Raw genomic sequence first — 8,641 nt, forward strand, 5'->3', positions numbered from 1 at the left:
CTCTGGATAGATCATCAGCATCTGACCGGCGGGGGTCCAATACCCAGGACCTGTGCCGATTAGCTGTTTGAGAAGCGGCGCTCCAGGAACGCAGTGGCCTTCTCTCAGTTTCCCTTAGGCCCAGTGACGTCACGACTAGTATCACTGGCCTGGGTGGGGCTAAGCTCTGTTCACTTGAACGGAGCTTAGCCGCTCCCAGGCCAGTGATACTAGTCGTGACGTCACTGGGCCTGCGGTAAACAATGAGAAGGCCGCGGCCTTTTCAAACAGCTGATCGGCAGGGGTCCCGGATGTCGGACCCTCGCCTATCAGATGCTGATGATCTATCCAGAGGATAGGTCATCAGTTTAAAAGAACTGCAGAACCTCTTTAAGTTTAAATGCCTGCATTATGAAAAATTAACACTAGATGTCAGTGTTGTATAAGGAATGGTCCATGCTAAGCAGTGGCTGTGTACAGTACATTGTTAGTATAGAAGGAGGGGGGGGGGGGGGGGGGGGTCATATCAGTCATTATTACATTACAATAAATATCCAATTCTATCATACAATAGATGTATTTATTTAATATCTATTGAAAATTGGGATTATAGCCATGAACGTGTTCTAATATAGCTGGCTGACAACCAGTCCATACACAAAGATTCATTAATCATCAAAAGTTACAAAAGCAGCGACTCTTAGTGATAGAAATTCATAAAAAAGTTGCATGAAATAATGACTAAACAAATTGTGGAAAAAATTGAGTAAATAAGACGCTTTGTAACTACGAGGACAATTGTCAGTCTCTCAAATTCATTACCATGCCGCAGTCACACAGCGGAGAAGGCTGCGTATGAGACTATATGGGCATTCACATGCTGAGGTGCTCTCCGTCCTTCTTTTGGCACTGCCTACATAGGAGACGAAATGATTTGTTTATATTGTGCTTTATGTGTGACCCTCACAGAGGTTTTCTGGTCTCTATAGTTATTAGACACACTAGCAGTTGAGATTTTGCCACCTTGTGGTAGTTATGTGGTACTGCATTTATCTTATTATATTTTGAGTTTTTATTACTTTAAAGGTATTATGCCATGATTCACTTAAAAAAAATTAAAATAAAAACATCATATAGTATGCGACAACCTCTATCTAACAAAGCTGGAACCAGTCCTGTACCTCACATGGATCCAGAGATTCCCCCCCATTCATTGCTCCAAGTGTTTTGCTAGATTATCTTCAGGGGGCGTCTTTTTTGCTGCAGTTCTTTCCCTGCAACTGTCACAGCTGCTAACAGAAGAGATGGTTGGTGACAGTTGAAGATTTAATCTGAGCGCGTGCGACCAACTCAGTGAGGTGGATAGAGAAATATGGAAACGTACAAACAGCAGGTGGCGCTATACCAGTGGCGTGCCCAGGGGGGCGGTCCGCCCCGGATGGCGGCTCTCACAGGGGTGCCAGGCCCAGAAGCAATGAGCACTTCCATCAATACAGATGGAAGCGCTCATTGCTGGAGCGCCCACGCCCACATACTGCGGCAGGGCATGGGAGCGCATAGTTCCCTGCCTGCCCCGCCGCCCATCACCGCCATAGGCTTTGGGTCTAGTAGGCCTCAGGCCTATGTGGTAATGAAATCCCGACACAGGTGTGTGCGATGACGTCATTGCCCGTGCCTGTGTCAGGACGCAGCAGCACAGCGAAGTGAGCGTGCCTTCCTTTACGAGTAAGTGCCTGGACATAGTGAGTATTTAGCTTCTAGTTTTTTATTTTATGTGCCAACTTTGGGGGACACAGGAGGACATGTGGGGAAAAAATATTATGGTGGGATACTGTGTGGGGGCAAATTATTATGGGCGGGATTACTATGTGGGGGCAATAATTATGGGAGGGATTACTATGTGGGGGCAATAATTATGGGAGGGATTACTAAGTGGGGGCAAATTACTATATGGGGCAATGTGGGGGAAACTACTGTGTGGAGCAAATTACAATATGGGGGTAGTGGGGGGCTGTGTGGGGGGCACTACCGTATGGGGGCAGTGTGGGGGAAATTACTTTGCGGGCAGATTGGGGGACACAACTGTATGGGGGCAGTGTGGGGGGACACTACTGTATGGGGGCAGTGTGGGGAAAATTACTATATGGGGCAGCGTGGGGGAAATTACTGTGTGGGGGAAATTACTATATGGGGCAGTGTGGGGGAAATTACTGTGTGGAGGAAATTACTATGTGGGGGAAATCACTGTGTGTGGGCAGTGTGGGGGAAATTACTGTGTGGGGGAAATTACTATATGGGGCAGTGTGGGGGAAATTACTGTGTGGAGGAAATTACTATGTGGGGGAAATCACTGTGTGTGGGCAGTGTGGGGGAAATTACTGTGTGGGGGAAAATACTATATGGGGCAGTGTGGGGGAAATTATTATATGGGGCAGTGTGGGGGAAATTACTATATGGGGGCAGTGTGGGGCAAATTACTGTGCGGAGGAAATTACTGTGTGGGGGCATTGTGGGGGAAATTACTATATGGGGGCAGTGTGGTGGAAATTACTGTGTGGGGTAAATTACTGTGTGGGGTAAATTACTGTGTGGCCCTGGGGGCAGTGTGGGGTAAATTACTATATGGGGGCAGTGTGGGGCAAATTACTGTGCGGAGAAAATTACTGTGTGGGGGCAGTGTGGGGGAAATTACTATATGGAGGAAGTGTGGTGGAAATTACTGTGTGGGGGAAATTACTGTGTAGGGGAAATTACTGTGTGGGCCCGGGGGCAGTGTGGGGGAAATTACTGTGTGGGGGAATTACAGTATGGGGGGAATTACTTTGTGGGCCCGGGGGCAGTGTGGGGGGAATTACTATATGGGGGCAGTTTGGGGTAAATTACTATATGGGGGCAGTGTGGGGCAAATTACTGTGTGGAAGAAATTACTGTGTGGGGGCAGTGTGGGGGAATTACTGTATGGGGCAGTGTGGGGGGAATTACTATATGGGGGCAGTGTGGGGTAAATTACTATATGGGGGCAGTGTGGGGCAAATTACAGTATGGGGGCAATGTTGGGGGAATTACTTTGTGGGCCATGGGGCATTGTGGGGGGAATTACTATATGGGGGCAGTGTGGGGTAAATTACTATATGCGGGCAGTGTGGGGGCAAATTACTGTGGGGGAAATTACTGTGGGCCCGGGGGCAGTGTGTGGGAAATTACTATATGGGGGCAGTGTGGGGGAAATTACTATATGGGGGCAGTGTGGGGGAAATCACTATATGGGGGCAGTGTGGGGGCAATTAGTGTGGGGGATATTACTGTGGGCCCCGGGGCAGTGTGGGGGAAATTACTGTGTGGGGGAAATTACTATATGGTGGCAGTGTGGGGGAATTACTGTATGGGGGCAGTGTTGGGGGAATTACTTTGTGGGCCTGGGGGCAGTGTGGGGGGAATTACTATATGGGGGCAGTGTGGGGGGAATTACTATATGGGGCAGTGTGGGGTAAATTACTATATGCGGGCAGTGTGGGGCAAATTACTATATGGGGGCAGTGTGGGGGAAATTATTATACGGGGGCAGTGTAGGGCAAATTACTGTGTGGGGGAAATTACTATATGGGGGCAGTACGGGGCAAATTACTATATGGGGCAGTGTGGGGGAAATGACTGTGTGGGGGCAGCGTTGCTATGGGGGAGGCACTGTAAGGGCAATTCTATTATTTCTGGGGACACTATACAGGGATTACCTGGAGCACAATATCGGGTGTTATTATTACTGGGGGCACTCTAGGGGACATTATAGCTGCTGTGGACACTATAGGGACATTTGGTGTAAATTATCAAACTGGTGTAAACTAGAACTGGCGTAGTTGCCCATAGCAACCAATCAGATTTCACCTTTCATATTTGACAGCTCTTTTGGAAATCCAGTTCTACTTTACACCAGTTTGATAAATGACCCCAATTATGTCTATCAGGGTCACTATTTTTTCAGCAGTATAGTACCTGGGGCATTGGGGGTCACAACGGGCACAGTATTGGGGGTGGCAGCAGGATGACACTGTGGGGACAACAGGATGGGGAGGTTGATGGAAAAATTTAGAAATCTAACGTGTCTGTGTTACAAACTCTGTAGAGACGAGATGCGGCTGAAAGAATTTGTCGGTCTAACGGAAGAGAAGTGTTCTGCATTGGGGAGCATCGGCCTCGGACATGCCACTGCGCTATACAGATAGATTTTATTGAATAACTCCAGAGCTTTACCCCAAAATTTTATTACATGCAATTTCAAAAGCATTCAGATGAAGGTGACGATTTGAAAAAATGTTGAATATTTTTTTGTGGGACAACCCTTTTAACCACCTCAGCATCCCTAGCTTAAACACCCTTAATGACCAGACCACTTTTTACAATTCTACACTACACTACTTTCACAGTTTATTGCTCGGTCATACAACTGACCACCCAAATGAATTTTACCTCCTTTTCTTCTCACTAATAGAGCTTTCATTTGGTGGTATTTCATTGCTGCTGACATTTTTACTTTTTTGTTATTAATCGAAATTTAACGAAATCTTTGCAAAAAAATGAAATTTTTCACTTTCAGTTGTAATTTTTTTTTTAAAAAAACAACGACATCTATATATAAAAAAAAATGGTTGGGGTAAAAGTTATAGCGTTTACAAACTATGGTACAAAAATGTGAATTTCCGCTTTTTGAAGCAGCTCTGACTTTCTGAGCACCTGTCATGTTTCCTGAGGTTCTACAATGCCCAGACAGTAGAAAAACCCCACAAATGACCCCATTTCGGAAAGTAGACACCCTATGGTATTCGCTCATGGGCATAGTGAGTTCATAGAACTTTTTATTTTTTGTCACAAGTTAGTGGAAAATGATGATTTTTTTAAATTTTTTTTTCCTTACAACATCTCATATTTCACTAACTTGTGACAAAAAATAAAAACTTCCATGAACTCACTAAGCCCATCACGAAATACCTTGGGGTGTCTTCTTTCCAAAATGGGGTCACTTGTGGGGTAGTTATACTGCCTTGGCATTTTAGGGGCCCTAATGCGTGAGAACTAGTTTGAAATCAAAAGGTGTAAAAAATGCCCTGTGAAATCCTAAAGATGCTCTTTGGAATGTGGGCCCCTTTGCCCACCTAGGCTGCAAAAAAGTGTCACACATGTGGTATCGCCGTACTCAGGAGAAGTTGGGCAATGTGTTTTGGGGTGTCATTTTACATATACCCATGCTGGGTGAGATAAATATCTCGGTCAAATGCCAACTTTGTATTTTAAAAAAATGGGAAAAGTTGTCTTTTGCCGAGATATTTCTCTCACCCAGCATGGGTATATGTAAAATGCCACCCCAAAACACATTGCCCAACTTCTCCTGAGTACGGCGATACCACATGTGTGACACTTTTTTGCAGCCTAGGTGGGCAAAGGGGCCCACATTCCAAAGAGCACCTTTAGGATTTCACAGGGCATTTTTTTTTACACATTTTGATTTCAAACTACTTCTCAAGCATTAGGGCCCCTAAAATGCCAGGGCAGTATAACTACCCCACAAGTTACCCCAAGGTATTTCGTGATGGGCATAGTGAGTTCATGGAAGTTTTTATTTTTGTCACAAGTTAGTGAAATATGAGACTTTGTAAGGAAAAATAAAATAAAAATAGAAAATCATAATTTTCCGCTAACTTGTGACAAAAAAAAAATTCTAGGAACTCGCCATGCCCCTCGCGGAATACCTTGGGGTGTCTTCTTTCCAAAATGGGGTCACTTGTGGGGTAGTTATACTGCCTGGCATTTTAGGGGCCCTAATGCGTGAGAAGTAGTTTGAAATAAAAATGTGTAAAAAATGCCTTGTGAAATCCTAAAGGTGCTCTTTGGAATGTGGGCCCCTTTGCCACCTAGGCTGCAAAAAAGTGTCACATGTGGTATTGCCGTACTCGGAAGAAGTAGGGCAATGTGTTTTGGGGTGTATTTTTACATATACCCATGCTAGGTGAGAGAAAAATCTCTAAAAGTCAACTTTTCCCATTTATTTATACAAAGTTGTCATTATAGAGAGATATTTCTCTCACCCAGCATGGGTATATGTAAAAATACACCCCATAACACATTGCCCAACTTCTCCTGAGTACGGCGATACCACATGTGTGACACTTTTTTTGCAGTCTAGATGCACAAAGGGGCCCAAATTCCTTTTAGGAGGGCATTTTTAGACATTTGGATCCCAGACTTCTTCTCACGCTTTAGGGCCCCTAAAATCCCAGGGCAGTATAAATACCCCACATGTGACCCCATTTTGAAAATAAGACACCCCAAGGTATTCAATGAGGGACATGGCGAGTTCATATAAGATTTTTTTTGGGGGCACAATTTTTGGGCACAAGTTAGCGGAAATTGATTTTTTTTTTTTTTTCTCACAAAGTCTCCCTTTTTGCTAACTTGGGACAAAAAGTTCAATCTTTCATGGACTCAATATGCCCCTCAGCGAATACCTTGTGGTGTCTTCTTTCCGAAATGGGGTCACAGGTGGGGTATTTATACTGCCCTGGCATTTTAGGGACCCTAAAGCGTGAGAAGAAGTCTGGAATATAAATGTCTAAAAAATTTTACGCATTTGGATTCCGTGAGGGGCATGGTGAGTTCATGTGAATTTTATTTTTTGACACAAGTTAGTGGAATATGAGACTTTGTAAGAAAAAACTAAAAAAAAAAAAACAATTTCCGCTAACTTGTGCCAAAAAAAATGTCTGAATGGAGCCTTACAGGGGGGTGATCAGGGAGTCTATATGGGGTGATCACCACCCTGTCATTGATCACCCCCCTGTAAGGCTCCATTCAGAGGTCTGTATGTGTTTTGCGGATCCACGGATCGGATCTGCAAAACACATACGGACGTCTGAATGGAGCCTTACAGGGGGGTTATCAGGGAGTGTATATGGGGTGATCACCCCCCTGTAAGGCTCCATTCAGACGTCCGTATGTGTTCTGCGGATCCGATCCATAAAACACATACGGACGTCTGAATGGAGCCTTACAGGGGGGTGATCATCCCATATAGACTCCCTGATCACCCCCCTGTAAGGCTCCATTCAGACGTCCGTATGTGTCTTGCGGATCCGTTCCGTGGATCTGCGGATCCGCAAAACACATACAGACGTCTGAATGGAGCCTTACAGGGGGGTGATCCGGGAGTCTATATGGGGTGATCAGGGGTTAATAAGTGAGGGGGGGGGGTGTAGTGTAGTGGTGTTTGGTGCTATTTATTACTGAGCTGCCTGTGTCCTCTGGTGGTCGATCCAAGCAAAAGGGACCACCAGAGGACCAGGTAGCAGGTATATCAGACGCTGTTATCAAAACAGCGTCTAATATACCTGTTAGGGGTTAAAAAAAAAAACGATCGCCGCTGGCAGGCTGTAGATCCACTCGCTTACCGGCCGATCCTGTGTGTGTGCGCGCGCGCGCGTTCACAGGAAATCTCGCGTCTCGCGCGATGACGCGCTGATGCGTCAAGGAGGACTGAATCGACCGCCTCCGGAACGTAATCCTGCGTTAGGCGGTCCGGAGGCGGTTAACTTGTATAAATGTTTTATTATTTTATGGGGGAGATTTATCAAACTGGTGTGAAGTAGAACTGGCTTGGTTACCCACAGCAACCAATCAGATTCCACCTTTCATTTTCCAAGGAGCTGTCAGTAATGAAAGGTGGAAGCTGATTGGTTGCTTTGGGCAACTAAGCCAGTTCTATTTTACACCAGTTTGAAAAATCTTCCCCAATGAATTTTATTACAGTTCATGGACTGGTTGACCTACAGCGGTTCCTTTCCTGGCCACAATCCCAATTTGTGATAAATATGTCATGAACCTGCTGCTCCTGACTCCTGGGTCTCGGGTCATTGACATTTCAGGAGCTTATCTGCCAAATGCAAAATTCATATTTTCCCTATAGAACAGAGGTCTCTTGTGGCTATCTAGCTATTGTGAAACTACAACCCCCAGCATGTATAAAACCTGCAATTCTGTGTCGAGTTTAAAAACATCCTTGTCCCCTCATTCACACATCAGTGTTTGTTCAGTGTTTTTCATCAGTGATTGTGAGCCAAAACCAGGCTCGGGGCAGAAACACAGGTGGAGAGCTTTCCTTATACCTTATGTCTGTGGAGGCTCCAGTCCTGGTTTTGGCTCACCATCACTGATCAAACACTGAATAATGCCTAATACTGTGCCAAAGTTTTAGGCAAAAAGAAAAAATGCTGGAAAGTGCTTCAAAATAAAAGTGTTTATCAGTTAACAAAATGCAAAGTGAATGAACATATAAATCTAAATCCAATCAATCTTTGCTATGACCCCCCTTTGCCTTCAGCATCAGTTCTTCTAGGTCCACTTACACACAGTTCTTAAAGGAACTCGGCAGGGAGGTTGTTCCAAGTATCTTGGAGAACTAACCACAGATCTTCTGAAGGCTTGCTCAGATCCTTCTGTCTCCATGTAATCCCAGACGGACTCCTTGTTCTTCTCTACAGGGAGTCTTTCACCTATACTGACCATTATAGAACACTTACACCATTATCAGCATTATAGTCCCTATATGTGAATGCTACTTACTGTTTAGCTGTCCGTTGCTTATTTTCTTAAAAAAACACTTTTATTCAATATGCAA

Source organism: Bufo gargarizans, chromosome 6 (assembly GCF_014858855.1).
Source record: "Bufo gargarizans isolate SCDJY-AF-19 chromosome 6, ASM1485885v1, whole genome shotgun sequence".
NCBI classification, from domain to species: domain Eukaryota; kingdom Metazoa; phylum Chordata; class Amphibia; order Anura; family Bufonidae; genus Bufo; species Bufo gargarizans.